Source organism: Montipora foliosa, chromosome 8 (genome assembly GCF_036669935.1).
Source record: "Montipora foliosa isolate CH-2021 chromosome 8, ASM3666993v2, whole genome shotgun sequence".
Lineage (NCBI taxonomy): Eukaryota > Metazoa > Cnidaria > Anthozoa > Scleractinia > Acroporidae > Montipora > Montipora foliosa.
In genome coordinates this window covers 31,025,114-31,038,171 of record NC_090876.1, presented here as the reverse complement: position 1 = coordinate 31,038,171, position 13,058 = coordinate 31,025,114, and the positions used below count along the sequence as shown (strand labels likewise).

At 41.4% G+C, this 13,058-nt stretch overlaps 13 non-coding genes across 13 annotated transcripts; 5 read left to right on the top strand and 8 right to left on the bottom strand.

Annotated features, from left to right (window-relative positions):
* Window positions 1–1,122: 1,122 nt before the first annotated feature.
* Window positions 1,123–1,194, top strand: Trnag-ucc (transfer RNA glycine (anticodon UCC)). Its single transcript has one exon. It is a non-coding gene; the product is annotated as a tRNA-Gly (tRNA).
* Window positions 1,195–2,332: 1,138 nt separating this feature from the next.
* Window positions 2,333–2,404, bottom strand: Trnaq-cug (transfer RNA glutamine (anticodon CUG)). The gene has a single exon. It is a non-coding gene; the product is annotated as a tRNA-Gln (tRNA).
* A 1,203-nt stretch (window positions 2,405–3,607) lies between these two features.
* On the top strand, window positions 3,608–3,679 carry Trnag-ucc (transfer RNA glycine (anticodon UCC)). Its single transcript has one exon. It is a non-coding gene; the product is annotated as a tRNA-Gly (tRNA).
* Window positions 3,680–4,374: 695 nt separating this feature from the next.
* On the bottom strand, window positions 4,375–4,446 carry Trnaq-uug (transfer RNA glutamine (anticodon UUG)). The gene has a single exon. It is a non-coding gene; the product is annotated as a tRNA-Gln (tRNA).
* A 308-nt stretch (window positions 4,447–4,754) lies between these two features.
* Trnaq-cug (transfer RNA glutamine (anticodon CUG)) lies at window positions 4,755–4,826 on the bottom strand. The gene has a single exon. It is a non-coding gene; the product is annotated as a tRNA-Gln (tRNA).
* Window positions 4,827–6,031: 1,205 nt separating this feature from the next.
* On the top strand, window positions 6,032–6,103 carry Trnag-ucc (transfer RNA glycine (anticodon UCC)). The gene has a single exon. It is a non-coding gene; the product is annotated as a tRNA-Gly (tRNA).
* A 1,122-nt stretch (window positions 6,104–7,225) lies between these two features.
* Trnaq-cug (transfer RNA glutamine (anticodon CUG)) lies at window positions 7,226–7,297 on the bottom strand. The gene has a single exon. It is a non-coding gene; the product is annotated as a tRNA-Gln (tRNA).
* A 1,206-nt stretch (window positions 7,298–8,503) lies between these two features.
* Window positions 8,504–8,575, top strand: Trnag-ucc (transfer RNA glycine (anticodon UCC)). The gene has a single exon. It is a non-coding gene; the product is annotated as a tRNA-Gly (tRNA).
* A 710-nt stretch (window positions 8,576–9,285) lies between these two features.
* Window positions 9,286–9,358, bottom strand: Trnaq-uug (transfer RNA glutamine (anticodon UUG)). Its single transcript has one exon. It is a non-coding gene; the product is annotated as a tRNA-Gln (tRNA).
* A 327-nt stretch (window positions 9,359–9,685) lies between these two features.
* Trnaq-cug (transfer RNA glutamine (anticodon CUG)) lies at window positions 9,686–9,757 on the bottom strand. The gene has a single exon. It is a non-coding gene; the product is annotated as a tRNA-Gln (tRNA).
* Window positions 9,758–10,968: 1,211 nt separating this feature from the next.
* Trnag-ucc (transfer RNA glycine (anticodon UCC)) lies at window positions 10,969–11,040 on the top strand. The gene has a single exon. It is a non-coding gene; the product is annotated as a tRNA-Gly (tRNA).
* A 701-nt stretch (window positions 11,041–11,741) lies between these two features.
* On the bottom strand, window positions 11,742–11,813 carry Trnaq-uug (transfer RNA glutamine (anticodon UUG)). The gene has a single exon. It is a non-coding gene; the product is annotated as a tRNA-Gln (tRNA).
* A 336-nt stretch (window positions 11,814–12,149) lies between these two features.
* Trnaq-cug (transfer RNA glutamine (anticodon CUG)) lies at window positions 12,150–12,221 on the bottom strand. The gene has a single exon. It is a non-coding gene; the product is annotated as a tRNA-Gln (tRNA).
* Between the last annotated feature and the right edge of the window lie 837 nt (window positions 12,222–13,058).

The window sequence follows — 13,058 nt, the reverse complement described above, 5'->3', positions numbered from 1 at the left end:
GCTCCGATTACTTTGGGAAAAATATATATAGTGAAATTTTCTCTCCACAAGCATACAACCCGCGCGTGTTTTATCTAACCTACAGGTTATGGAATAAGTCTACATGTGGTTGACAGACCTTCGTTAAGTTTATATTGTTTATATAGAAAAGCGTTCGTAAAATTTGTTGTTGACAAATTTAAATGGGTTTAGATTTTTTCTAAAGAATTGAACTGCATTTCGTTCGATTCTATCTGATTTCCTGTCGGGCTTTATTGAAATTAAATGTGGCATTACAAACAACAAAATTCGACCGGTATGATTTTTGACCTGTATATTTAAGAGAACTGGCAGTGATAACTTCTATTTTACAGTGTTTTATTAATCAATTTGAGCATTAAAGGTTAAATGAACGCTCCGTACGAATGCCTTTACCGTAAGAAAGAAGTCAAATTCAGAAAGCACCCAGACTTACGTGTTTTTTTTCAGAGGTATCTTCCTGTTCGTCTGCCAGAGATCAGTTGCAAAGCTTGTTTAGGTCCCGGATGAAACGTCTCCCAGACGCGGGAAAAGCCTACATTCTTCTGTTCACGATATTTTTTTAAAGTCTACAGCCGGGTCCAAATTCTGCAAGATTTTTATCTTGTCTCTCTTGTGAGAAACCCCTACAACTATTTTCTGGGCTGTAGACTTGTTACCTCCTCAAACAAAGCCCGCAATATCCTGGAGAAAGCTGCAGGAAAGCCCGAGTGTTTGCATTACTCGTTAAGCTGATTGTACGAAAACTTATACCAACAGCTAGGATATTGGGTGAGGCAGAAACTGTACCTCACGAGACTTCTTCCTTCACCGGACTTAATGATGTCCTCAGGAAAACTTTGCTTTGGGAGGCCAAATCAAACTCCAGATCAGTTTTACTCCTTTTGCGAACTCCAATGGGCGCCAAAATGAAACCAACAAGCGTCACATTGAGAGTGGATTGGAAACCAACCGGCAACAACAACAACAGGTACCTAGGGCCTCAGGCGTTTTTTAGTTTGCTTTACGTTCTAATAAATTTGCTCCCGTCCTTGCCATCTGGCTGCGCTCCGATTACCTTTGGAACATAGAGAAATTTTCTCTCCACACAAATATACAGCTAGCGCGTCGGTGGTATAGTGGTTAGCATAGCTGCCTTCCAAGCAGTTGACCCGGGTTCGATTCCCGGCCGACGCAGGTGCTCGGCATTTTGGCCACGTGTCTTGATCAATATGATCCTGGGGCTACAACCGACAGTGGATTCATTCTAACTGTCCGGGACAAAAAAAATCACTTGACGGCCAATATCAATGGCACACAGTATTGCTGTAGTAGCTAGTTAGCGTCGTTAGAGATTTCCATGAATGATTTGAGGCTTAAGAGTGAAGTGAGCTCAATAATACTCTGCGCAGGAATGTCTTGCTTGATAGAAAGTTGCCGCCCCCTCCTCTTTCCATAAAAATAGGCCAATTTCAATATATAACAATTCAGTCCGAAACAATTGGCATCATCTCGAGGTTTTGGGGAATAAATGCAAGGATTTGTATGGGTTTATTCCCAGAGCCTTGACATGATGGCTTTTTGTTTTGGACTAATTTTAGTATATCCAAATTGGTCTATTGAAAAGCGATCAGTGTGTCTTTGCAATGACGATTTTTTCGATTCGAGTGAGCCATCATTGGGTGGGGGGGGGAGGGGGGGGGGGGGGGGGGGGGGGGGGGGGGGGGGGTCTGAGTCACTGAGTTTGGGGTTTCTGAAGTCACGTTTACTGGACTCATGAAGTAGCACAAGGAAGACCCAACTACATTTGAGAAATCCCAGTTAGTCTTTACCATCACAATCTCCAGGTCAGCGGAGTTTGGAAGGTTCGAGTCACGAAACTGGACACACATTGAAGGAAGATGTACATTTGCTTTAAAATAACCTTAAAATAGAGGTCCCCACGGGATTTGAACTCGGATCGCTGGATTCAAAGTCCAGAGTGCTGACCATTACACCATGGGGCCGGCAACGAGATTTAAGAATGTCTAGTTTGATCAGTTCACCACGTTGACATCAAACAAATAACAATAATAATAATAATAATAATAATAATAATAAATAATAATAATAATAATAATCATAATAATAAAATTAGAAGAGATTTGTAGGATAATTCAAATGGCCATTACAGTCCATTCGACTGCACTGTCCTTACATTGTGAGACTAGATTGTCAACTAGAGAACCAAAGATGAACTGCTGTTTTTTCACTCGGTAAAAGAGCGCGGGCATGAACGACCTTTCTCATGTACCCAATGCCCGAAGAAACACTGCAAAATACAAGAAATATTTATAGGTTCCACCGAGATTTGAACTCGGATCGCTGGATTCAGAGTCCAGAGTGCTGACCATTACACCATGGAACCAACGGCAACAACAGTTATCTCGGACCTCGGACGTTTTTAGTTTGCTTTACTTTCTATTAAATTTGCTCCCATCCTTGCCATCTGGCTGCGCTCCGATTACCTTTGGGAAATATATATAGTGAAATTTTCTCTCCACAAGCATACAACCCGCGCGTGTTTTATCTAACCTACAGGTTATGGAATAAGTCTACATGTGGTTGACAGACCTTCGTTAAGTTTATATTGTTTATAGAAAAGCGTTCGTAAAATTTGTTGTTGACAAATTTAAATGGGTTTAGATTTTTTCTAAAGAATTTGAACTGCATTTCGTTCGATTCTATCTGATTTCCTGTCGGGCTTTATTGAAATTAAATGTGGCATTACAAACAACAAAATTCGACCGGTATGATTTTTGACCTGTATATTTAAGAGAACTGGCAGTGATAACTTCTATTTTACAGTGTTTTATTAATCAATTTGAGCATTAAAGGTTAAATGAACGCTCCGTACGAATGCCTTTACCGTAAGAAAGAAGTCAAATTCAGAAAGCACCCAGACTTACGTGTTTTTCAGAGGTATCTTCCTGTTCGTCTGCCAGAGATCAGTTGCAAAGCTTGTTTAGGTCCCGGATGAAACGTCTCCCAGAACGCGGAAAAGCCTACATTCTTCTGTTCACGATATTTTTTTAAAGTCTACAGCCGGGTCCAAATTCTGCAAGATTTTTATCTTGTCTCTCTTGTGAAGAACCCCTACAACTATTTTCTTGGGCTGTAGACTTGTTACCTCCTCAAACAAAGCCCGCAATATCCTGGAGAAAGCTGCAGGAAAGCCCGAGTGTTTGCATTACTCGTTAAGCTGATTGTACGAAAACTTATACCAACAGCTAGGATATTGGGTGAGGCAGAAACTGTACCTCACGAGACTTCTTCCTTCACCGGACTTAATGATGTCCTCAGGAAAACTTTGCTTTGGGAGGCCAAATCAAACTCCAGATCAGTTTACTCCTTTTGCGAACTCCAATGGCGCCAAAATGAAACCAACAAGCGTCACATTGAGAGTGGATTGGAAACCAACCGGCAACAACAACAACAGGTACCTAGGGCCTCAGGCGTTTTTTAGTTTGCTTTACGTTCTAATAAATTTGCTCCCGTCCTTGCCATCTGGCTGCGCTCCGATTACCTTTGGAACATAGAGAAATTTTCTCTCCACAAATATACAGCTAGCGCGTCGGTGGTATAGTGGTTAGCATAGCTGCCTTCCAAGCAGTTGACCCGGGTTCGATTCCCGGCCGACGCAGGTGCTCGGCATTTTGGCCACGTGTCTTGATCAATATGATCCTGGGGCTACAACCGACAGTGGATTCATTCTAACTGTCCGGGACAAAAAAATCACTTGACGGCCAATATCAATGGCACACAGTATTGCTGTAGTAGCTAGTTAGCGTCGTTAGAGATTTCCATGAATGATTTGAGGCTTAAGAGTGAAGTGAGCTCAATAATACTCTGCGCAGGAATGTCTTGCTTGATAGAAAGTTGCCGCCCCCTCTCTTTCCATAAGAATAGGCCAATTTCAATATATAACAATTCAGTCCGAAACAATTGGCATCATCTCGAGGTTTTGGGGAATAAATGCAAGGATTTGTATGGGTTTATTCCCCAGAGCCTTGACATGATGGCTTTTGTTTTGGACTAATTTTAGTATATCCAAATTGGTCTATTGAAAAGCGATCAGTGTGTCTTTGCAATGACGATTTTCGATTCGAGTGAGCCATCATTGGGTTGGGGGGAGGGGGGGGGGGAAGGGGGGGGTCTGAGTCACCTTACTGGACTCACTGAAGTAGCACAAGGAAGACCCAACTACATTTGAGAAATCCCCAGTTAGTCTTTACCATCACAATCTCCAGGTCAGCGGAGTTTGGAAGGTTCTGAGTCACGAAACTGGACACACATTGAAGGAAGATGTACATTTGCTTTAAAATAACCTTAAAATAGAGGTCCCACCGGGATTTGAACTCGGATCGCTGGATTCAAAGTCCAGAGTGCTGACCATTACACCATGGGGCCGGCAACGAGATTAAAGAATGTCTAGTTTGATCAGTTCACCACGTTGACATCAAACAAATAATAATAATAATAATAATAATAATAATAATAATAATAATAATAAAATTAGAAGAGATTTGTAGGATAATTCAAATGGCCATTACAGTCCATTCGACTGTACTGTCCTTACATTGTGAGACTAGATTGTCAACTAGAGAACCAAAGATGAACTGCTGTTTTTTCACTCGGTAAAAGAGCGCGGGCATGAACGACCTTTCTCATGTACCCAATGCCCGAAGAAACACTGCAAAATACAAGAAATATTTATTAGGTTCCACCGAGATTTGAACTCGGATCGCTGGATTCAGAGTCCAGAGTGCTGACCATTACACCATGGAACCAACCGGCAACAACAGGTATCTCGGACCTCGGACGTTTTTAGTTTGCTTTACTTTCTATTAAATTTGCTCCCATCCTTGCCATCTGGCTGCGCTCCGATTACCTTTGGGAAATATATATAGTGAAATTTTCTCTCCACAAGCATACAACCCGCGCGTGTTTTATCTAACCTACAGGTTATGGAATAAGTCTACATGTGGTTGACAGACCTTCGTTAAGTTTATATTGTTTATAGAAAAGCGTTCGTAAAATTTTGTTGTTGACAAATTTAAATGGGTTTAGATTTTTTCTAAAGAATTTGAACTGCATTTCGTTCGATTCTATCTGATTTCCTGTCGGGCTTTATTGAAATTAAATGTGGCATTACAAACAACAAAATTCGACCGGTATGATTTTTGACCTGTATATTTAAGAGAAACTGCAGTGATAACTTCTCTATTTTACAGTGTTTTATTAATCAATTTGAGCATTAAAGGTTAAATGAACGCTCCGTACGAATGCCTTTACCGTAAGAAAGAAGTCAAATTCAGAAAGCACCCAGACTTACGTGTTTTTCAGAGGTATCTTCCTGTTCGTCTGCCAGAGATCAGTTGCAAAGCTTGTTTAGGTCCCGGATGAAACGTCTCCCAGAACGCGGAAAAGCCTACATTCTTCTGTTCACGATATTTTTTTAAAGTCTACAGCCGGGTCCAAATTCTGCAAGATTTTTATCTTGTCTCTCTTGTGAAGAACCCCTACAACTATTTTCTTGGGCTGTAGACTTGTTACCTCCTCAAACAAAGCCCGCAATATCCTGGAGAAAGCTGCAGGAAAGCCCGAGTGTTTGCATTACTCGTTAAGCTGATTGTACGAAAACTTATACCAACAGCTAGGATATTGGGTGAGGCAGAAACTGTACCTCACGAGACTTCTTCCTTCACCGGACTTAATGATGTCCTCAGGAAAACTTTGCTTTGGGAGGCCAAATCAAACTCCAGATCAGTTTACTCCTTTTGCGAACTCCAATGGCGCCAAAATGAAACCAACAAGCGTCACATTGAGAGTGGATTGGAAACCAACCGGCAACAACAACAACAGGTACCTAGGGCCTCAGGCGTTTTTAGTTTGCTTTACGTTCTAATAAATTTGCTCCCGTCCTTGCCATCTGGCTGCGCTCCGATTACCTTGGAACATAGAGAAATTTTCTCTCCACAAATATACAGCTAGCGCGTCGGTGGTATAGTGGTTAGCATAGCTGCCTTCCAAGCAGTTGACCCGGGTTCGATTCCCGGCCGACGCAGGTGCTCGGCATTTTGGCCACGTGTCTTGATCAATATGATCCTGGGGCTACAACCGACAGTGGATTCATTCTAACTGTCCGGACAAAAAAAATCACTTGACGGCCAATATCAATGGCACACAGTATTGCTGTAGTAGCTAGTTAGCGTCGTTAGAGATTTCCATGAATGATTTGAGGCTTAAGAGTGAAGTGAGCTCAATAATACTCTGCGCAGGAATGTCTTGCTTGATGATAGAAAGTTGCCGCCCCCTCCTTTCCATAAAAATAGGCCAATTTCAATATATAACAATTCAGTCCGAAACAATTGGCATCATCTCGAGGTTTTGGGGAATAAATGCAAGGATTTGTATGGGTTTATTCCCCAGAGCCTTGACATGATGGCTTTGTTTTGGACTAAATTTTAGTATATCCAAATTGGTCTATTGAAAAGCGATCAGTGTGTCTTTGCAATGACGATTTTCGATTCGAGTGAGCCATCATTGGGTGGGGGGAGGGGGGGGGGGGGGGGGGGGGGGGGGGGAAGGGGGGGGGGGGTCTGAGTCACGTTACTGGACTCACTGAAGTAGCACAAGGAAGACCCAACTACATTTGAGAAATCCCCAGTTAGTCTTTACCATCACAATCTCCAGGTCAGCGGAGTTTGGAAGGTTCTGAGTCACGAAACTGGACACACATTGAAGGAAGATGTACATTTGCTTTAAAATAACCTTAAAATAGAGGTCCCACCGGGATTTGAACTCGATCGCTGGATTCAAAGTCCAGAGTGCTGACCATTACACCATGGGGCCGGCAACGAGATTAAAGAATGTCTAGTTTGATCAGTTCACCACGTTGACATCAAACAAATAACAATAATAATAATAATAATAATAATAATAATAATAATATAATAATAATAAATAATAATAATAATAATAAAATTAGAAGAGATTTGTAGGATAATTCAAATGGCCATTACAGTCCATTCGACTGTACTGTCCTTACATTGTGAGACTAGATTGTCAACTAGAGAACCAAAGATGAACTGCTGTTTTTTCACTCGGTAAAAGAGCGCGGGCATGAACGACCTTTCTCATGTACCCAATGCCCGAAGAAACACTGCAAAATACAAGAAATATTTATAGGTTCCACCGAGATTTGAACTCGGATCGCTGGATTCAGAGTCCAGAGTGCTGACCATTACACCATGGAACCAACCGGCAACAACAGGTATCTCGGACCTCGGACGTTTTTTAGTTTGCTTTACTTTCTATTAAATTTGCTCCCATCCTTGCCATCTGGCTGCGCTCCGATTACCTTTGGGAAATATATATAGTGAAATTTTCTCTCCACAAGCATACAACCCGCGCGTGTTTTATCTAACCTACAGGTTATGGAATAAGTCTACATGTGGTTGACAGACCTTCGTTAAGTTTATATTGTTTATAGAAAAGCGTTCGTAAAATTTGTTGTTGACAAATTTAAATGGGTTTAGATTTTTTCTAAAGAATTTGAACTGCATTTCGTTCGATTCTATCTGATTTCCTGTCGGGCTTTATTGAAATTAAATGTGGCATTACAAACAACAAAATTCGACCGGTATGATTTTTGACCTGTATATTAAGAGAACTGGCAGTGATAACTTCTATTTTACAGTGTTTTATTAATCAATTTGAGCATTAAAGGTTAAATGAACGCTCCGTACGAATGCCTTTACCGTAAGAAAGAAGTCAAATTCAGAAAGCACCCAGACTTACGTGTTTTTCAGAGGTATCTTCCTGTTCGTCTGCCAGAGATCAGTTGCAAAGCTTGTTTAGGTCCCGGATGAAACGTCTCCCAGAACGCGGAAAAGCCTACATTCTTCTGTTCACGATATTTTTTTAAAGTCTACAGCCGGGTCCAAATTCTGCAAGATTTTTATCTTGTCTCTCTTGTGAAGAACCCCTACAACTATTTTTTTGGGCTGTAGACTTGTTACCTCCTCAAACAAAGCCCGCAATATCCTGGAGAAAGCTGCAGGAAAGCCCGAGTGTTTGCATTACTCGTTAAGCTGATTGTACGAAAACTTATACCAACAGCTAGGATATTGGGTGAGGCAGAAACTGTACCTCACGAGACTTCTTCCTTCACCGGACTTAATGATGTCCTCAGGAAAACTTTGCTTTGGAGGCCAAATCAAACTCCAGATCAGTTTTACTCCTTTTTGCGAACTCCAATGGCGCCAAAATGAAACCAACAAGCGTCACATTGAGAGTGGATTGGAAACCAACCGGCAACAACAACAACAGGTACCTAGGGCCTCAGGGCGTTTTTTAGTTTGCTTTACGTTCTAATAAATTTGCTCCCGTCCTTGCCATCTGGCTGCGCTCCGATTACCTTTGGAACATAGAGAAATTTTCTCTCCACAAATATACAGCTAGCGCGTCGGTGGTATAGTGGTTAGCATAGCTGCCTTCCAAGCAGTTGACCCGGGTTCGATTCCCGGCCGACGCAGGTGCTCGGCATTTTGGCCACGTGTCTTGATCAATATGATCCTGGGGCTACAACCGACAGTGGATTCATTCTAACTGTCCGGGACAAAAAAAATCACTTGACGGCCAATATCAATGGCACACAGTATATTGCTGTAGTAGCTAGTTAGCGTCGTTAGAGATTTTCATGAATGATTTGAGGCTTAAGAGTGAAGTGAGCTCAATAATACTCTGCGCAGGAATGTCTTGCTTGATAGAAAGTTGCCGCCCCCCTCTCTTTCCATAAAAATAGGCCAATTTCAATATATAACAATTCAGTCCGAAACAATTGGCATCATCTCGAGGTTTTGGGGAATAAATGCAAGGATTTGTATGGGTTTATTCCCCAGAGCCTTGACATGATGGCTTTTGTTTTTTGGACTAATTTTAGTATATCCAAATTGGTCTATTGAAAAGCGATCAGTGTGTCTTTGCAATGACGATTTTCGATTCGAGTGAGCCATCATTGGGTTGGGGGGGGGGGGGGGGGGGAAGGGGGGGGGGGGGGTCTGAGTCACGTTACTGGACTCACTGAAGTAGCACAAGGAAGACCCAACTACATTTGAGAAATCCCCAGTTAGTCTTTACCATCACAATCTCCAGGTCAGCGGAGTTTTTGGAAGGTTCTGAGTCACGAAACTGGACACACATTGAAGGAAGATGTACATTTGCTTTAAAATAACCTTAAAATAGAGGTCCCACCGGGATTTGAACTCGGATCGCTGGATTCAAAGTCCAGAGTGCTGACCATTACACCATGGGGGCCGGCAACGAGATTAAAGAATGTCTAGTTTGATCAGTTTCACCACGTTGACATCAAACAAAACAATAATAATAATAATAATAATAATAATATATAATAATAATAATAATAATAAATAATAATAAAATTAGAAGAGATTTGTAGGATAATTCAAATGGCCATTACAGTCCATTCGACTGCACTGTCCTTACATTGTGAGACTAGATTGTCAACTAGAGAACCAAAGATGAACTGCTGTTTTTTTCACTCGGTAAAAGAGCGCGGGCATGAACGACCTTTCTCATGTACCCAATGCCCGAAGAAACACTGCAAAATACAAGAAATATTTATAGGTTCCACCGAGATTTGAACTCGGATCGCTGGATTCAGAGTCCAGAGTGCTGACCATTACACCATGGAACCAACCGGCAACAACAGGTATATCTCGGACCTCGGACGTTTTTAGTTTGCTTTACTTTCTATTAAATTTGCTCCCATCCTTGCCATCTGGCTGCGCTCCGATTACCTTTGGGAAATATATATAGTGAAATTTTCTCTCCACAAGCATACAACCCGCGCGTGTTTTATCTAACCTACAGGTTATGGAATAAGTCTACATGTGGTTGACAGACCTTCGTTAAGTTTATATTGTTTATAGAAAAGCGTTCGTAAAATTTGTTGTTGTTGACAAATTTAAATGGGTTTAGATTTTTTCTAAAGAATTTGAACTGCATTTCGTTCGATTCTATCTGATTTCCTGTCGGGCTTTATTGAAATTAAATGTGGCATTACAAACAACAAAATTCGACCGGTATGATTTTTGACCTGTATATTTAAGAGAACTGGCAGTGATAACTTCTATTTTACAGTGTTTTATTAATCAATTTGAGCATTAAAGGTTAAATGAACGCTCCGTACGAATGCCTTTACCGTAAGAAAGAAGTCAAATTCAGAAAGCACCCAGACTTACGTGTTTTTCAGAGGTATCTTCCTGTTCGTCTGCCAGAGATCAGTTGCAAAGCTTGTTTAGGTCCCGGATGAAACGTCTCCCAGAACGCGGAAAAGCCTACATTCTTCTGTTCACGATATTTTTTTAAAATCTACAGCCGGGTCCAAATTCTGCAAGATTTTTTATCTTGTCTCTCTTGTGAAGAACCCCTACAACTATTTTCTTGGGCTGTAGACTTGTTACCTCCTCAAACAAAGCCCGCAATATCCTGGAGAAAGCTGCAGGAAAGCCCGAGTGTTTGCATTACTCGTTAAGCTGATTGTACGAAAACTTATACCAACAGCTAGGATATTGGGTGAGGCAGAAACTGTACCTCACGAGACTTCTTCCTTCACCGGACTTAATGATGTCCTCAGGAAAACTTTGCTTTGGGAGGCCAAATCAAACTCCAGATCAGTTTACTCCTTTTGCGAACTCCAATGGCGCCAAAATGAAACCAACAAGCGTCACATTGAGAGTGGATTGGAAACCAACCGGCAACAACAACAACAGGTACCTAGGGCCTCAGGCGTTTTTTAGTTTGCTTTACGTTCTAATATAAATTTGCTCCCGTCCTTGCCATCTGGCTGCGCTCCGATTACCTTTGGAACATAGAGAATTTTCTCTCCACAAATATACAGCTAGCGCGTCGGTGGTATAGTGGTTAGCATAGCTGCCTTCCAAGCAGTTGACCCGGGTTCGATTCCCGGCCGACGCAGGTGCTCGGCATTTTGGCCACGTGTCTTGATCAATATGATCCTGGGGCTACAACCGACAGTGGATTCATTCTAACTGTCCGGGACAAAAAAAATCACTTGACGGCCAATATCAATGGCACACAGTATTGCTGTAGTAGCTAGTTAGCGTCGTTAGAGATTTCCATGAATGATTTGAGGCTTAAGAGTGAAGTGAGCTCAATAATACTCTGCGCAGGAATGTCTTGCTTGATAGAAAGTTGCCGCCCCCTCCTCTTTCCATAAAAATAGGCCAATTTCAATATATAACAATTCAGTCCGAAACAATTGGCATCATCTCGAGGTTTTGGGGAATAAATGCAAGGATTTGTATGGGTTTATTCCCCAGAGCCTTGACATGATGGCTTTTGTTTTGGACTAATTTTAGTATATCCAAATTGGTCTATTGAAAAGCGATCAGTGTGTCTTTGCAATGACGATTTTCGATTCGAGTGAGCCATCATTGGGGTTGGGGGGGAGGGGGGGGGAAGGGGGGGGGGGGTCTGAGTCACGTTACTGGACTCACTGAAGTAGCACAAGGAAGACCCAACTACATTTGAGAAATCCCCAGTTAGTCTTTACCATCACAATCTCCAGGTCAGCGGAGTTTGGAAGGTTCTGAGTCACGAAACTGGACACACATTGAAGGAAGATGTACATTTGCTTTAAAATAACCTTAAAATAGAGGTCCCACCGGGATTTGAACTCGGATCGCTGGATTCAAAGTCCAGAGTGCTGACCATTACACCATGGGGCCGGCAACGAGATTAAAGAATGTCTAGTTTGATCAGTTCACCACGTTGACATCAAACAAATAACAAATAATAATAATAATAATAATAATAATAATAATAATAATAATAATAATAATAATAATAAAATAATAATAAAATTAGAAGAGATTTGTAGGATAATCAAATGGCCATTACAGTCCATTCGACTGTACTGTCCTTACATTGTGAGACTAGATTGTCAACTAGAGAACCAAAGATGAACTGCTGTTTTTTCACTCGGTAAAAGAGCGCGGGCATGAACGACCTTTCTCATGTACCCAATGCCCGAAGAAACACTGCAAAATACAAGAAATATTTATAGGTTCCACCGAGATTTGAACTCGGATCGCTGGATTCAGAGTCCAGAGTGCTGACCATTACACCATGGAACCAACGGCAACAACAGGTATCTCGGACCTCGGACGTTTTTAGTTTGCTTTACTTTCTATTAAATTTGCTCCCATCCTTGCCATCTGGCTGCGCTCCGATTACCTTTGGGAAATATATATAGTGAAATTTTCTCTCCACAAGCATACAACCCGCGCGTGTTTTATCTAACCTACAGGTTATGGAATAAGTCTACATGTGGTTGACAGACCTTCGTTAAGTTTATATTGTTTATAGAAAAGCGTTCGTAAAATTTGTTGTTGACAAATTTAAATGGGTTTAGATTTTTTCTAAAGAATTTGAACTGCATTTCGTTCGATTCTATCTGATTTCCTGTCGGGCTTTATTGAAATTAAATGTGGCATTACAAACAACAAAATTCGACCGGTATGATTTTTGACCTGTATATTTAAGAGAACTGGCAGTGATAACTTCTATTTTACAGTGTTTTATTAATCAATTTGAGCATTAAAGGTTAAATGAACGCTCCGTACGAATGCCTTTACCGTAAGAAAGAAGTCAAATTCAGAAAGCACCCAGACTTACGTGTTTTTCAGAGGTATCTTCCTGTTCGTCTGCCAGAGATCAGTTGCAAAGCTTGTTTAGGTCCCGGATGAAACGTCTCCCAGAACGCGGAAAAGCCTACATTCTTCTGTTCACGATATTTTTTTAAAGTCTACAGCCGGGTCCAAATTCTGCAAGATTTTTATCTTGTCTCTCTTGTGAAGAACCCCTACAACTATTTTCTTGGGCTGTAGACTTGTTACCTCCTCAAACAAAGCCCGCAATATCCTGGAGAAAGCTGCAGGAAAGCCCGAGTGTTTGCATTACTCGTTAAGCTG